Below are 17,983 nucleotides of genomic sequence, written 5' to 3' on the forward strand. Positions count from 1 at the left end.
ATTGAGCTTCATAATTGCTAAAAACAGCTTGTGTGGCATCTAATAAACTTAGAGTTTGACTTGGAAATTATGTTGTCGAATGTCGAAAGTTACTTTGCTTAGCTCTCGTGAAAGTGATATGTTAATTTTTGTACTTCAAATGCATATCGTACAAAGTTTTTCAGTTTTCTTGCAAGCTTCAGAAAATTTACGGCTTTATAGCAGTAAATTCGACTTCGAAATAACGATAATCGAGTGGTAGAAATTCGGTCGGGTTAGCATTTTTTCACAGTCCTCTTTAAGTCATACATATTGACATAAAACTATCTATCCTTCAACCATCTCAAAAGGTCAACTAAACTAGCAATTATCAAAATGACTATCCAGACCATCAACATATCTCAACTTATAAACAAGTTATCGTTAACAGAGAGCACGAACAAACAAACAGACGTATGTTCAGTCGTACATCTCAAAATTAATAAATTTCATCATTCTCATCAGCCAAAAGTACTTGTATTTTATGCGGATGCCTTTATAAATAAAATAAATTATCCTCTATCCTGTACCCAGCAAACTTCTTTATTGGCGTATACAACGCTTATGCGGTTATAGCCGAGTTTACAGCAGCGCGTTAGTCGTTCTTCCTTTTCGTTGTTGGCGGCCATTTGGAGATTCCAGAAAATTCAGGTCTTTCTCCACCTGGTCTTTCCAATAGTATTCGCTTTGCCAATGTGCAAAGGACCATACATTTTCCACAGAAACTTTCTCTCAAAAACTCGTAGCGCTGACTCATCAGATGTTGTCATCGTTCATGCCTTTACAAGAGAAAACCTGACACAAAGTTTTGCGCCAACCCGAGCAAATGGTCCAATGCCCAATTCCTATATAAAGATTTTTTAACTGCTATCGAACCATCCATGATGCAATGATGATAAACTTATTATGCCCTGAACAGGGTATATTAAATTTTCCACAAAGTTTGTAATATCCACTGTATATACACGAACTAGTCACTCAGTTTTTTAGATATCGGTCTGAAATTTTACAAGTGTCGGAACTTTCGAAATCGGATCACTATAGTATTTAGATGTCGAACGAACTGATCGATCGAAATCAATACCTGGAAAACTTTTTTAATCTACAAGATATCTGCCCGAAATTTACAAAAAAGTGTCAGATCAGATATAGATTGTAGCGACATTTGTTTGTGAAATTTGTTTGTTTTTGAAGGATATTCTATAGCTTTTTTTTAACAATAGATAATAAGCATCATCATAGATAATGTCAGTCTTTATCTTCCTATAGCCCATATTTGCTGCGGTCTTTCAATGCTTGAGATTGTTTATAGGCAATATAATAGAAACCACTAATAATGAAACTAATATCATGACACATAACTAAAAAATTGTTCTCTGGGTTTCATTAAGGTACCTCACATGCAAACAGCAATCATATGGAGTAAAGTTAGCCGGATGTTCGAAAAGCCTGCAAATACAATAGTTATATGGGGCCTAGGTCAAGTTTTTGCCCAATTGCATCTATTCACCTGGAAGTTTGAAAATCTGTATATTATATTAGATATATGAAGGCGCTGGGAAGTACCGACCCGTTTCAACCCATTTTTGATTCACAGAATTACTATTCTCTGAATTCTACACTTCCATCGTTCAGTTTTCACACCGGCTTCCATAAAGTCCTCTCATACCATCCCGGAGGTAAAATTTAAAGTCAAAGTCGTCTTCACTTTTTTGCCAAGGAACACGTGTATCAAGTTTTACTCAGCTTATAGCTTACATGGAATGACAGACTGATAGTCACTCGAATTCAACTTTGCTCGTCATCCTGATGATTTATATATACATACATACATATATAACCTTATATCTATCTCGACTAGTTGAAAGTGACACGTAAATCCCTTAATTGAACAAAACTGTTATGCTCTGTAGCAACATGTTGCAAAAGCTAAAAGATTATGAATGTGTGTATAGTCCATTGCGACCTACCTAGAAACATATGTTTAACAGAATGTTCATTTCGCTTAACATAATAGTTTTAAATGCCTACGATATGTTCACAAATAGGATAATAATTCCGCTGCTATGAAAGATTAACTCAAGTCGAATATGACAAGTTGAAAGTACTGACAATTCGGTGTTAAACTTAAGCTAAAATATTAATTAAAAACTTTTTTAGCATTAACATCTATTGTTAGTGTTGTAATGCCATGAAAACGGACATTCCAACGCCTAAGCGCAATAATAATAATAATTTATAACTTAATTCGACTTAAGTTATTCTTTTACATAACTGTTATATAACTATTATAAGCAGGCCAAATTACAGTACGAATATACAAATAACTAAATAAATGTTCACAAACCTCATCGAGGTCACATTATATTCGAATTTGGCACAATTTCTGTTAATAAAAGCAATGCGGTTCACCAAACAAACAGATGGCTTACATAACATGCAGCACATTATCCATATTATTATACTTTGTAGTATATATTGTTATTGTTGGAAAAGCCAGGAAACCAAAATAAGTGGTCGGTATTAAGTAGTTATATTATGATTCCTTTTTGGTGAGAAATTTCTCCTTCATTCCAACCGAATTTCCACCACTGGATACAAAATCAGTGTTAATACATACTGAGGGTGTTGCGACCTGCCGTGGCATGGTGAATAAGTTGGCATAAAATTGTTTTTTTTTATACTCGAAATCTATATTTTTTCTAGCTTCATTTAATACATACTCGTATTCTTAAACTTGCTTTCAGCCCCTCCATTACAACGCTATTTGAAACAAGCTCGAGTGTAACCGAACATTTCATACTCTTGCAACTAGAAGAGATAAATACTTTCGGGTACGTAAGACTTTTTAGTTATGTGAGGTCTAGGGCAACCATTGGCTGATGTATGCAGTATAAAGTCACGCGGAAGTTCGAAAATCTTTTTATTAGTTAAATGAGGGCCAAGGGAAGTATTGACCAAATTTTGAGACAGGATTACTTATCTCCCACATCGGCCGATAATTTCGTAAAACGTCAATTACACAGTACAACAGCTAATCTGGGGGGTGAGAAATTCCAAGTCAGGGTGATGGTACTAGGTCAGTATAGTAAAACCCTCAAAGGGTTTGGCATTCGTATGTGTCAGTTTTTTTTATGACCTTTTAAATTTTTTCTTATCTTGAAAAGATAGTTGTAACATTTTGGCAAAAACATAAGCACTGCGTCAACATATTCAGCTCCTAAGGGCTTGAACAGTTTTGGTTCGAATTGGGTAATGTTTAGTCATGAGGTGGCATACCTAAAAGCACTATTTGTGGATTTGTATACGGGAATGTGAGAGGGTTTTGAACTAAGCTGTACAGAAATAGAAAAGGTTTATTGGTCGCTAAGTCAGAGGAGCTTACCAGAAATGGCAATGTCAAATACCCCATATATTGCTGTAGATCACGATAAATACGAACAGAAAGTGAACAAACTATAACGACTATGGGTGGTTGGACTGGTAGCACTTGTGGTCCAGCTGTGCGCTGCTTGCGGTTATAACACTTTCCTTAGTTGAAAAGGTTCTGACTGGCCACACTGACCTATCGGTGTCTGCGTGGTAAAGCTGATGATTGAGCAAAGACGCCTAACATGGCAGAATTGTTTTACCAATTGTATGATTCTATTGATTAGGCGAATTGCTGAATTGTAAAAATAAAAATTGCTTAAGTTTTTAACGAAACACTGCAGTATTCACCATGTGAAGATCATAGTTCTTAAAGAAAGTCTCCTTGTTATAACAAAGAGTTCGCCCACAACAAGAAATATATAAATATATATCAATAGCCAAGCAGCTTTTAAATCTCTAAAGTCCTTTAAGGTTTCATGAAAAATATTGAAAGAATGCCCAGATCTTTGCGGATCTAATATTCTATCACGATAAACCAGCAATGGAAGCCAGGACATGGTGTGATTCCTAGCAACTGTAAAGCAGATGAACTAGCCAGAGCAGGCACTACCCTATAACTGGAATCAGGAAAAAAAGGAATTTATATGCCCCTGGCAACTGGTAGATATTTAATCGGCAAGCAGGTCAATTATAAATGGCCTACCATTCTAAAACACATTTTTTTGTGAAAACTCGTGTTTTAAAGTATTCATTATAGTTCCTTTTAAGGGTGGTACACTGATATTTGTATGATTTGTCCTTTAGTTCAAAGTAAGACTCTTCAACCGACGAAAATTTCTTCCCAGCGAGCATTGCTTTGAGTTCGGAATGCAGGTAATAGTCGCTGGGGTCAGATACGGAAAAACGGTACATGCGGACTCCATTAGAAGCTCAATTCATCGATTTTTGCCATCATTCTCACTGACTTGTGACACGGTGCATTGGCTTAGTGAAACAGCACTTTTCACCTTAAATGTGGCTACTTTTGGGTGATTTTGTGCTTTAAACGGTCCTGTAATGCTATGTAATAGTCTTATTGCTGCTTCCTTTTTCAAGGTAATCAATAAAATTATTTCTTGCGCATCTCAAAATACAGATGTAATACATAACCTTGCCAGCCGACTGTTGCTTTTTCCAACGCTTTTAAGCGGGTTCATCGTGTGTAGTCCATTTGGATGACGGTGGATTGGATTCGTGAATGATATGAATTACACGTTCAGTTTATATCTTTAGAGTATCTGCTATCTCGATTAACTTCACTTTACGGTCATCCAAAATTATTTTGTGGACTTTTTTGATGTTTTTGTCGGTAACCACGTCTTTTGGGCGTCCACTGATTTCACTTTCTTCGGTGCTCACTTCACCACGTCTAAACTTAGCATACTACTGAGGGTTGATTTTCCTGAGGCAGTGTCCGGAAACTCGTATTCAACTTAATTTTATGCTTCAACTGTGTTTTTTTCTTCAAAAATTAATATTTTATCCTTAAAGGGGATAACCTTTTTTCACAATAAAAAAATGTGCTTTACTCCAAATTATATACTATTGATCTGAAAGCCTGTAAAAGTTATAAACGCGGCTTTTGACACATCTATCCGTCAGGCCGGGGACCTTTCGATTGACTTGTTAGCTGAGCCTGGGTGAAGTCAATCTCTAACTTGCTCAACAAGCAGGTAAACGTGGTATGAGTTATATGCTATAGTGATTCGAGAACGGCGGTTCCGCTAAATGAGCAGCTTCATGAGGAGAACAGAACGTATGAATGCGGGCCTCCCTTGCCGTCTACAAAAAACGAATGCCGTAAGAGCTACAGCAGGAGTTCACACTGGTCACTGTTTAATTGGCAGTAAAGACAACAGACTGTGAACACCATTCAATGACTATTATAGAAGCTGTCAAAAGATAGAAGAAGAAGAGACTGTGGAAAATCTTCTCTGATAATACAAAGTTTTGTATAGGAAAAGAATTGCAACCCATTGTTTCTTGATGATGTCTCAGAGCTTGAACTAATAAAATTTTTTTTACTGATGAACTGCATCAGAAGCACAGGGTGGTTTAGAGAGAATATACTAGAGTTAGTGGATTTTAGGTCTAATGATTTCACAATCCGCATCCTAAAGGCTAAGATGCGGCATCAGATATTCACCCTAACTACCAGAGATGCTAACGCCCGTTTAACTGGCACGCTTTTTATTTGGCAATTAGTTTTATATTTCATATGAGAAAATGGCAACCAATACATCTTCTCGACAATTTTATATAAGTATAGAGACTCCTTTCGCTTCCTATAGACTGCCAAGGCTCGGACGATAAAACATAACCAAGAGAAATGCAGTAAACAAATATATTGGCACAAAAATAAATAAAGAGAAAATATCGATGGAGGCGGTTGACAAGTGTCACTTCTGAATGTGTCCGCGGCGAATGCGCTTGCCTGTTATTATGACCAAAGAATTCAAGACGTAGACGTAAGCCACCGCGAAACCGCAGCTGTCGCAACCGTTTATTGTGCCTTGTTATATAACGGTATGGAAAGTGCATACACAGCGATATATTTATATGAACCAATAAAATAAAATTCTCATGAAAATCCAATTGTACACAAATACATATATACTTTTATACTCACTCACACACACACAGCTCCCATTCATATGTTTTCCTCCGAAAGTATACCTTGGCACTTCTACCTCGGCGAATATGAATTTATTGTGCATATATGGTTCATACTTATTTATACGCTCGCCATCATATTTGTATTTATTTAATCAATTCGCATTGCTGCTTTTTCATGACCGATTTTCAGTTCTTCCTCTTCACCCATCCGCTGCTCTGTTTCCATTCGCAAAGTTTGTTTAATGAAGCAAACGCTCAGCGGCATCCTTGTAAAGGCAACCATGCCATTGTGCCACATAAATATGCATGTATGTGTGTGTACGCGTATATATTTTATGGTGGCACTTGCTGCAGAACACCTTTACGAGCACATTGGTTGCCTGATTGGTAGAAGAATTGTTCATATGCGATTGTCTGTTTGATTGCTTGCCTCTTTCGTGGGATGGCTGACTTGCTGACTGGCTGTCTGCTGGGCTGACTGGTTGGTGGCGGTTTGGCTGTTTGGTTGACTCAACAACGTTGGTTGTTTATTTGTTGTCGTGTTTGGGTTTCATGGCAATGTTGATTTGTCACATTTTCGCTTTTCGGCGCTAATGAATGCTGAAGTGACGTGTACGTTGCATGCAACGTCAGCATAATTGCACATTCTACGGTTACAAAAACAACGCACATACATATGGATGTGAATATATTTTTATTGATATTTATTTATTGGTGAAAATGGGTATATGCGTGCATACTTCCTTGCTAGGATCGACCTTTCAACCTAACCCTAGGTACATACATGGGTGTATATTTATAAAACAAACATGGAAGAAGTAAAAATGTTACTTCGTTTGCAACGAAGCTGTAGTACCCTTGATAGGTGCAGGTGGCAAAGAGTTTTATTTTGATTTTGATCAGCGATTATACTTGTATGCTAGCTATTTGCTCCAGTGGTCCGATCTGAACAATTTCTTTCGGTATTGTAGCGTATAATAATATGTGGTAAATTTGGTGAAGATATCTCCTCAATGAAAAAAGTTTTCCTTATAAAAATTTGTTTTTGATCGTTTCATTTGTATGACAACTACATGCTAAAGTGATTCGATATCGGCAGTTCCGATAAATGAGCAGCTTCATGAGGAGAAAAGAACGTGTGCAAAATTTCAGATCGTTACCTCAAACACAGACAGACGGACATGGCCACATTGACTCAGTTCATCATTTATGGTCATTTATATTCTAGTATTATATATTTATGTTCATTGAAATAGCAGTGCAGTTGCCAGTATGTATTAGATTGATAAATTCTATTATAAAGACCAAAATGAGATATTGGGTTCTGATGCATGGATTACGATAGCCAAGGCATCAAATCAATTTTTCTTAGCTGAGCCAATTTTTATACAATTTTCTGGTGTGTTTTGGCTTGTTATCGTGCTGAAATGTCAATTTTAAAGGCATATTTCAACTGTCAAATGACAGCATAACGTTCGTTACTAACACGTACACATTTCCATCCATGATCCCATCGATCGTAAGTATTGGGCCCACACCGTTATAGGAAAAACAAGCTCATATCAAAATTTTAAAGCCATCGTGCTGCTCCACAAAACAATACCATTTTGTACTTATCATTCCAAAGGCTTTTGGTTTACTCCAACAGGGCTTTGGTATGTCTTTGACTAAGTAAAAGCACCTTTCGTGGGCTTCGCGCATTTAAATTTTCATTTAACAGTCGTCGTCGAAAGGTTACGTTGCTGATCCCCAACTTCCGCTCCGCTTTTATTTCTTTAGAGGATGCAAAAAGATTGTTTTTGCTTAAGCGCAATATACGTCGGTTCTCTAAATTTGTAGTTTTGCGTAAGGCACCACGTTAGTCGGACTTTAATTCATAATTTATGGTATTGTATACCTTTTTGGCAGAACATTTTAACGATTTTGTATTTATTGTTTTCTATGTTTTCATCTTCTTTCTAAGCTCAGCGATCAAAAGCTTTTCTTACTGGGAACAGTCAGATCCTCTACCCACTAAAATTTTTTTTTAACAATTTTTTTCTCATATAAAATATTAAATATTTTATTAGATACGTACACTATTAACAAAAATCCTGATATTTTTGAAAAAAAATACTTGGACGAAGGAAAAAACTGAAAATTGTATTTTTGGCAGACAGTTTGACAAAAAAAATTAAATAATAGTTGTAATCGAAAAACAAATCCTTCATCCAAGACTTTAAGAATTGTATCTCAAAGACCTGTGTAAAATTTTATGAAGATCGGTTGAGTAGTTCTCGAGAAATCTTGCCAACAGTCTTCAAAAATACAATTTCGAGAAAAACGTGTTTAAAGACGGAGCACGTAGCCTAGCTAGCCTCGAGGGCACAAGTTCTCAAGGTTGTATATCTGAAACTATTACTCGGATCAACTTGTAAGTTAAGGGCAATATTCTATAGGAGAATTGGAGCCAGTTTTCCGAGGTCATTTAATATAATTACAACTGAAGATATTCGTTATCGAATTGCAGTTAGCCGGCGCAAATAGTTGCCAAACCTGGATTGACAGTTAGGAAGGATTTAGTATATAGTTTACAGTGTGCACGATTTACAGGGAATCGATTACTAAGAGGTGCTCCTAACGGCCAAATTTTTAATATAGGCCTGTACTGACAACATTTGAAGCAATCGTCCACAAACGGCCAGCTTTCGTCAATAGGAGAGGAATTGTGCTCCAGCACGGCCACGCCAACGCACACACATCAATTGAGACTCGTCAGCTTCGTTGAGAGGTTCATGTGCATCCACCTTATAGTCCAGACCCGGCACCAAATGAATACTACCGAGTGCTTTTGCTGGTGAAAAATTCGATTCAAGAAAAGCTTGTGCAAATCTGCTATCCCAGATATTCCCCAAAAAAAACGAGGTTTTCTATGAAAGTGATATTATGATCTTACCTTCTAGATGGTAAGAAGTTCAAGAACAACTTTTATGGTGCATATTTAGTTTGTCAAAAATATATTCTCAAAATATTTTATTACGAGTTGTACTGTAAAGCTTCCGGCTAACAATTAAAAAATGAGTCTGAATCTAAGCCTCAATTCTTCGATATTATTTCCAAAAGTTTAACGTCTTAATTGTTGCGGTCTCCAATATTTCCATTCTGAAATATATTCTTGGCAAGCCACTTATTAAACTCTGAGAGAGAAAGTAGTCGCTGTAGGTCAGATCTATAGGTACCTTTTTGGCAGAACATTTTAACGATTTTGTTTTATTGTTTTCTATGTTTTCATCTTCTTTCTAAGCCCAGCAAATCTAAAGAAGGGGGGACCAATAATTCCTCAAATTTTTCAGTAGTATCACAGAGTGAATGAGATCGGCGTTGACTTGGTTGGAAAAATTTCCGAAAATCTTTTGAATTTGTAGAAAATATTTGTTAGCTAAGTTTCTATCCCAAGCCAAATTTCTGCATAATAATTTAAGCATTCATTTTAACCATTGACATTAGCACTTAGAGTACATATACAAAGTTCTTCGAAATATGGTCAAACTCCAGGAAAAATACAAGTGGAACTCGTTAAAACATTCTATATGTATTTAAAAACTTATAAAAGTAACTGAGAAGAACTCAAGAAGTCTGCGTTTCTCCTACAATATATTTAAATCCTTCTCTGACCTCCTTCAGCTGACCCCTTCCGAGTAAAAAATTGTTTTCATATTAAAGCGACAACGTTTTGCATACTTACGGGCGCACCTGCAATTTTCAAAAATATTTCCTACAGCCGTTATGCAATTAGACGCTGCACATACCACACTCAAACAGGTATCTATCAGCTAAACGTTCAATAACGTAGTTAGTTATTTCCATTTTTCCGAAAACAGCGCATGTAAAATTCATTGCATATCCACGAGGGGCGACATTTCATTGTAAACACTGTGACACCAATTGCTAGTTGTCGACGTCTAATCGGTTTCTTATTGTTTTTTGTTTACTTTTTTCCAGTGAAGGGCCAAGTGATTCACCTACCTTCGCCCGCCAGCCGCTGACACGATAGCCACAGGGTAACGAGTTCGCCGATGATTTTGTGGCAAATTGGTCATTGCTGCACGTTGCACATTATTGGTTGCCCGTTTACGCGTTGCAAGAGTGCATTGCACTTCGGCTTTGTTGTCCACGCTGCGCTTCAGTGGTCACAAGGCACGTAATTTGTGTTAGCCTACATTGCGATTGAGCACTGAGTGAGTGCCAAGCGATTCGCTTAAAATTTTTATATTTTTATGTTTGTGTATATTTGAAAAGGTATTCATTTACAAATCGATTGACAGTTGAAATTATTTTCTAACACAAGTTAAATTAAGAACATCGGCAAACGATTCGTTTGAATTGATTTACATTTCTACTTGGGCATTTGGCATTAGGATGAACCGCTTGTTGTACTTGAGCAGGGTGGATCAAGTTTGTAACACCCAGAACAAAACGCAGGATACCCTATAAAGTACCCGGGTTTCCAATAAGAATGATAAGGATTCTTTGAAAAAACTCACTAATTGTTACGATCAGTCCAATTAGGTTTTTCATTTAAATAACTTCCACTTCTTTTTGCGATGAACGATTTCGATGAACCCAATTTTCAAAGATCTTTTACCAATAAATAATGAAAATGTTAATAAAGCATGTTCAATATTCACTTCTAAAGCTTGAAGAGAATCGGGTTTATTGCGGAAGACCAATGACTACAAATAATCCCACAAGAACTGGTCTTCTTGACCAGAACTGAACTTCTTTTTCCCATAGGAACAAAACAAGCTAAGAGCTCAACATTTTGGGGCACCTGAAAAGGTGTTTGATGTGTTCAGAATGATTGTTTTGGAGGCACTGCAATCAGTGTGGCATAAGTGCTTCGACAATTGTTTCAAACGCTTGCAACAGTGCATAGATCTTAATTGAGAATATGTTGAAACCTAATAAACCAATTTTCTTTGGCTAATATTTCTAAGTTCCGAAATATAAAAGGTAATCCCCGCAAATGTGAGTAGATATTTTTTGAAAAAAGATACGTTAAATTTCGAGGGGGACTTATAGGAATTATATAAATTATAATTTCTACATTTGGTTCCGATTCATTTCCTTTGAAATCAATATGACTAAAACAATTTTCTAAATCTTCGTCGTCCTTTATTGGTTAATTTTTGCGTTTAAAGTACTTTCTGCGCCCTAGTTAAATAGAAAGCAATAATTTTTTGCCCTTATTATTTTTTTGCTTTCTAATAAAAGTCTATTTATATATGTCACATGTATATTAAGACATGAAAAAATATGTAAATTTTTATAAAAACAAAATTATATGAAGACAGTTCCTAGAACCTTTTATTTCCTTCAAAATTCCGTTTAATACTTTGCTTTAAAATGTCAAGTGAAGTGACAACACCAGAAATCCGCATTTTTAATCTCCTATTTATCTTATTTATTACTTGATTCAAAAACAAGTTGAAATTTTTTACTACGACTTTTGTCCTTCACCTCATTAATTCTGAATATTCTTTTTATACAAATTTGTGTAAAAGTGGAAATTTTATTTCAATTTAGGTTAACTATAATTTCTGCCGTAGTCTTACACACGTGGCCACCCAAACCTTACCACTCAACATTTTCAAATATTGTGCATATTTGACTACATTTTATAGCGGTACTTTTTGCGGTATAGACATTTTTTATTTAGAAATAATTAATGACATGTTATTTATCAAAATATTAAAAGTTAGAAACAAAACATATTCACTTATAGACAAAACCATTTGAAAATTAGTGAGCTTTACAAAATGAGCTCGAAATGTAAGAGACTGGCATGCGATGAAAAAATTATATTTTTTATTTTTTTATTTAAATTAATTTACACTATATTTGAAATTAATATTTTTTTTTATTTTTTTATTTTTTAATTGAAACATGAAGTTTAGTAGTTGTATCACTTTATAAATATTAAATCGGCCGCTTTTGTATAAGCATAGAAAATCTAATTCGTGTTTTAAATTAAAAACTATAATTATAATAAGATATTATAATTTAGTTTACTTATGCTTAGTAAAAACATGAAAAAAAAACAAAATTGAAGAAAATTCCGAACGAACGAAAAAATCCGAAAAAAATTATAAGAAAGTATAATGGTGAGGTTTGCGTGGCACCGAGCGTATCTGCGAAGTTATATACTAGATGATTATACACATATATTTTTTATCATAATAAGCGTTATTATAAAATTTATGTATCAAATAAGTTTCAAAACCTTTTATTATATTCATAAAATAATAACTTTTAATTTTTCTCCAACTAAATTTATTCTCCAACTAAAATTATTACTACTACGTATGCTTCTTTATACTTATGGCTACAATTGAATACATATACATATGTGTTTCTTTATTTATTACCTATGTAGGTCATCCAACAGAGGCTCAGAGCTGTTTGACTATTGCATACTTTCAGGCATCGAATTTCATCAGTGGCTCTATAGATTATTTTTGGATTACTATATGTATACTTGGATGCGGTTAAATACTTGACATAAGCTTGATTTTCATTTAGTGAATGAATTGCACACATTACAAGCGGTAAGTAAATATCGACCAATTGTAAAATCTTTAATTTTAGAATATGTATTTTAACACTCATATTGTACTATATGTGGCTACCACTGCGCGTATAGTGGCCGCTAGGCCAGATTAGATTACGCATAGCTACCAGCGCTAATCATAGACAATTGAGTAGCCAGTCTCTATTGTAGTCTAATTATGTATTACCAATCCTTATTACATACATATAGTATGCAGAAATGGAATCTCAAGTACAAGAAAATAGGAATTACTTAATTTTCGTTTACCATATTTATCAAAGTTTCCCATAGATGAATTTACGAAATTTCTTCTTCATAAATTCATTATTTTTTTGATACTTTCTGAAAATGATTTTTTAAAATAATTATTCCCTGTGCTTAAGACCGGGGATCCTATAAATTTTATATAAAATCAACTTGACGCGCTGAGTCGATTTAGTCATTTCCATCTGTCTGATCGTTTGTATATACGCGAACTAGCTCTTTCAGTTTTTGAGATATTGACCTGAAATTTGACACAAGTTCTTTTTTACCAAGCAGCTACTCATGTGCCGGTACAGCCGATATTAGACAACTGTAGGTAACATATACTCGCCAAACAAACTGACCACTTCAACTTAAGTTCTTGTATGAAAAACTGTTTTATTTGACAAGGTATCGTGACGGAATTCAGCACGGAAATAGCGCTACAATCTCCGATGAAATTGTTCATATCGGATTTCTATATCACGTAGCTGTCGTTGTATGGAAAACTGTATTTATTATCGTCACGAATTTTGGCACATAATATTGTCTCTGTCATCGCTTCAATCATCATGTATTGTGTTCAGATCGGACCATTATAGCTTATAGCTGCAATTTAAACTGGCTGATCGAACTCAAGAAAAGTATATTTTTATATCATGTTATGCTATAGCAAATGCACCTGTGAAGGGTATTATAGCTTCGGTGCAGTCGAAGTTAACGTTTTGTTTTGTTTTTACTTGTTCATAAAATAAGTTTTAAGCATTTACAATGCCTTTTGATATTATAGACAAAACAAAACCTCTATAAGGGATTATATGGATTTCCTCGGGTATAAAACAGCCTTTTTTCAACAATTCTTTTCTCTTATAAAAAATTAAATATTTTATTAGAATTTTTTATTGTTACAAGCATACACTATTAACAAAGAAATTCTGAAATTGTTGGAAAAAAAACTATTTTAAACTCGGCCATTGTGACGCCATTTCATCTAAAGTTAAAAAAATACGTGATTTAGTTAAAACCTTAACATAGAACTTGGATGAAGGACATTTTTACAAAAAAAAAACTAAATTTGCAGTGAAAATTCTCCAATTTTTTTTTAAATTTCCCCAAAGCTATTATTCGAATCTACTGAAGATTTAGGACAATATTTTAGACAATAAAAAAATTGTTTTTGTGAAACCAGTAAACCCATGTAACGCCTTAAGGTTACCTTTACTATATGTAGTAGCATCTATACATAATATTAGTAACAACTATGCAGCAATCGTTTTGCACAATGGGGGTGGAATACAATGGACATTTCATATTAAATCATGTGAAATATTACCATATGATGAGGTCTTCGAACTTTTTGGCGACCAATAATGAAATATGGTAATACTCGTATGACGTGTTTGTAGAATTGTTAGTTTTGGTTTTTGTCGATTTACAATTATGAAAACTGAAAAATTTCGAAAAAAGTATAAAATTTAATTTTCTACAATTTTTTTAACTCATAAATGATAAAACCAGTAGAATTCTTATTTATTTTTTTATATTTTATTATTCTTATCTTAAAAAATCGTTCTACAAAAGTTCTTTTGGCAAATAAAAGCTTACCGATTACAACAAAATTATGGATTCTTCCCGATTAACAAAAATATATTCGCATATACAAAAGGTACATATGTAAATAAATACCCGTACATATCCCTATTTTCAGAATACCAAATAACTAAATAAATATGCTTAAAATGTTTTTATGTTAATGTTTTTTTTTATTATTGAAATATAAAATTTTATTTTTCATAAAAGTCTGTTGCTTATTTAAACTTATATTAATTTATTTATCATTATATTTTATCATTTCATATTACCAATTACATATGTCTCTGAAACTGTGCAGAAAAGCAGTGGGAGAGATCGAGTGTGAACGGGTGAATAAGTAACATCTGTCAATTAACAGCACGCTGTCGTAGAACATCAGGTGAACATAAGTCAACTACATGCAAACATGCAGCAACAAATACTGTAAACAAAAAGTGAGTTAGTTGCTCTCATTTTTTTGCGAATTCCAATTGCTTTTTCTTTAGCATACCTAATGATGTTGTGAGCACAATTCGCAACAACACAGTGAAAATAACTGCCTACAGAGACTTACTCTTATTTTGCATAGGGACAAATGGAAACGAAAGGAATGCGTACGTGACTTTATTGGAAAGGATGAATGTATGCACATAAGTATTTGCTCGAAAATATTGTGAACTGCTGCGTGGATGGCTGCGCTAAAACTTCTTTTTGATCACCTAACATTATGACGATTTATTTGATATGAGCGATCAGTAAGCAGGTGAGCAGGAGAAAATAAATGTGTTAGTTCAAGTAAGTGAAGCAAGTTTGCATATTGCATTGTATTTTTTGAGATTTAAGGGTTCGAGTAATATTAAATCATATTTGTAATATTTTTCCACAGATCTACCAGCGCACTATTGTCTTATATGGAATATCTCCGAAATGCAAGGAAGCTGTAAACTGATTTCTCTACCTCCAAAAATGAAAGTAAAAATGCGTGATTGGTTTATATTATTCAAGTTTTATACATAAAACACAATATAGGCCCGTTTTAGGAGATCGCACAGAATCTTAAGCAGGAGCATTAAAATTAGCATTTGCTGTAATAGGTCCCGAACTGACTCTCGTGGAATCGCTTTGTGATCATCTACTTCAAAATGCGAAACAAGCTGACAGAAATGCATTTAAATATTGATCTGTTATTATGATATGAAAAACATTTTAAGTGACTCATATATCTAATAAAAATCTATAAAGTCTGGCTGAATTCTTTTTTCCTGCTATAATTTATGATAATCTGATAAATTGGTAAGTATTGCAAGATAACTTGAGAAAGCCAGAATTCGAAGCTCAAAAAGCTTGTGAAGGAATGAAATATCCTGATCATTTTTTATGCACCCGGTATTTTGGGTTCGTGGTCTAGCTGACAGCTTATAACGAGCAGCTTGGGCCTTACCAAGGCGGGTCTAGATTCTAAAACAAATTCAATGCCTGTAAACATTGAAGGACAGTACTGCATGTTATGCAGTTGAGCAGCGAAAACTTATGATCTTCTTCTTCCTTCTTTTACGATGCCACAATTGTTTTAAAACTGATAATCTAGCGCCAGCCTTGCACCAGGCAATCAGAAATTACAACCAGGAATTTAGTACGCAGGCAGCTCATAGTGATTGTTGTTGTTTACTTTAATTCCTATGCGCGAAATGAGTGTGCATTCTGCACTCAATACAACAACTGCAAAAGGTATTTGACTAACGGGGCATAAATAATACACATTTGAGAAACAGAGAAATTTGAAACACATAATTTGTTGTTGCCATTATGGAAATGCGTTTGCGTAAGAATTACACAAGAATTAGCAATAAAATAGAACACTTGCTGATCGTTATGGGCGACTGGTTGTTTGCTGAGAAAATAATATTTGATGTTGGCGTTTTTAGTTTTTTAATTATTTTTTTTTTAATATTTTATTTAATTTCGTAGAATTTTCAACGAATCGATCGCGCATGTCAACAGGTGCCCATAATAAAAACAAGCAAATCTATTTGAGCGCAGATCATTATGGTTTTTGCATTTCTGCCTTCCAATGTTTGAGTGCAAAACTGTGCTTTTGCTACAACAACTGAGGCAAATCCAAAATGAGAGAAAATTTTGAAACATGCATTTGTTGTTACTTTTTTGGAAACTCAACCGAATTGAAGGGACAGCAAAAATATATGAAACATCTATTTGTTGTTATGTTTTTGGAAATGCATTTGAATTAAATGAAGTGCACGGATCAATGCCACACCTTATCCTCGCTACTTTTTTTGATCGCCTGGTGGGTTGTTGCAAACTTGGTAGTCGGTTTCTTCTTTTCTAGCACTCTTCTTCTTCTTTTTGACCAGCGTTATTTAGTAATTTCGCTGTAAAACGAAAAACCAGCAGGCGCTCATAACTCATAGCAGATCAGGACAATTACTATTCTTTGTTTTTGTGACATCAGTTCAGTACTCGGTTTCCTTGTTTCTAGTGTGAAACGTATTAAGAATCGAAACATATATTTATTGTTGGCTTGCTCGAATGGTTAAGGTGACCAGGAAAAATTATTTGCTAATTGCGATTGCTTACTGCATAGCTCTGTTCGCCTAGTATTTTGGGGGCCGCTAGAATTTTAAAATTTTTTCTTTTAACTTGCTTGATGACCTCGAAGCTTCGGAGCACTCCTCGTAGACTCAGCAAACAGCGTTACGAAAAAACGCGTTTAAAATTTTGTGAACTGGTGAAACAAAGTAAAAAATTCTTAGAAATATGGTCTTAATCCGAAGCATTTCCTGCATCAACCTCAATGAAGAATATTAATAGAATTCGAGGAATCTGCAAATTCCAAGGCAGTTTTGGCAACTTTCTTTGCATGCTCTCCTTCAGCTAGTTCTGTTTGTAGCGCCCCTTTTTGCCGCACAGTGAGGCCTCAAACTAAAAGTCCAAAGCCATATTTATATTAAAAACCTATCTTTATTTCTGTATCTTCTTGCAGCACCCTTTAGCAATACTTACCTGTATTTTATGCTGCACAGTGAAGGCACCAAATAAAAGTCTGAGACGATTTTTATATTTAAAAAAAATATTTATTCAAATTTCAAGAGATTCTTACAATTCACAATATGCGTGTGTGTGTGTATACATATATATGTATATATATATGTATGTATATATATGTTTACATAACTTATACGACTTACAAGCAAATTTTCATATTCAAAACATGTTCTTTTGTTAAATAATATATAAAATGTGTTTACATGTATATATAGTATGTGGAATTGTATGACAACCGAAGCGCAAAACAAAAGGCACACACACACACATATATATGCATGTACGTGTAACGTAAAATTACAATATAACTATTTACAAAATAAAAACGAAATATAGTTATATTTTATTTTGAGATGCTCATTAATTGTAATAAGTATAACTAGAGGATGGCTGCACAGCGCGCACACATACGCACAAGTGCGCAAGTAAACGCATGTAGCATATACATATGTATACATGTATGCACATATT

At 34.5% G+C, this 17,983-nt stretch overlaps 2 protein-coding genes across 6 annotated transcripts in view; one reads left to right on the forward strand and one right to left on the reverse strand.

The window, feature by feature from the left end:
- LOC120767408 (zonadhesin-like) overlaps positions 1-15,666 on the forward strand; it is an 83,203-nt gene extending 67,537 nt beyond the window's left edge. Inside the window, exons 7-11 of one of the 5 annotated variants that reach the window (XR_005704693.1) lie at positions 12,461-12,632; positions 14,769-14,904; positions 14,956-15,244; positions 15,336-15,421; positions 15,479-15,666. The gene's annotated coding sequence lies outside the window, so the exon portion shown is untranslated. Of the gene's footprint in view, positions 1-12,460; positions 12,633-14,768; positions 14,905-14,955; positions 15,245-15,335 lie in introns of all 5 variants that reach the window. The other 4 variants (XR_005704692.1, XR_005704695.1, XR_005704694.1 and 1 more) reach the window with 4 other exon arrangements.
- LOC120767406 (muscle M-line assembly protein unc-89) overlaps positions 6,673-17,983 on the reverse strand; it is a 305,856-nt gene continuing 294,545 nt past the window's right edge. Inside the window, exon 10 of the transcript XR_005704690.1 lies at positions 6,673-6,692. The gene's annotated coding sequence lies outside the window, so the exon portion shown is untranslated. The remainder of the gene's footprint in view (positions 6,693-17,983) is intronic.

Source organism: Bactrocera tryoni, chromosome 2 (genome assembly GCF_016617805.1).
Source record: "Bactrocera tryoni isolate S06 chromosome 2, CSIRO_BtryS06_freeze2, whole genome shotgun sequence".
Taxonomy (NCBI): domain Eukaryota; kingdom Metazoa; phylum Arthropoda; class Insecta; order Diptera; family Tephritidae; genus Bactrocera; species Bactrocera tryoni.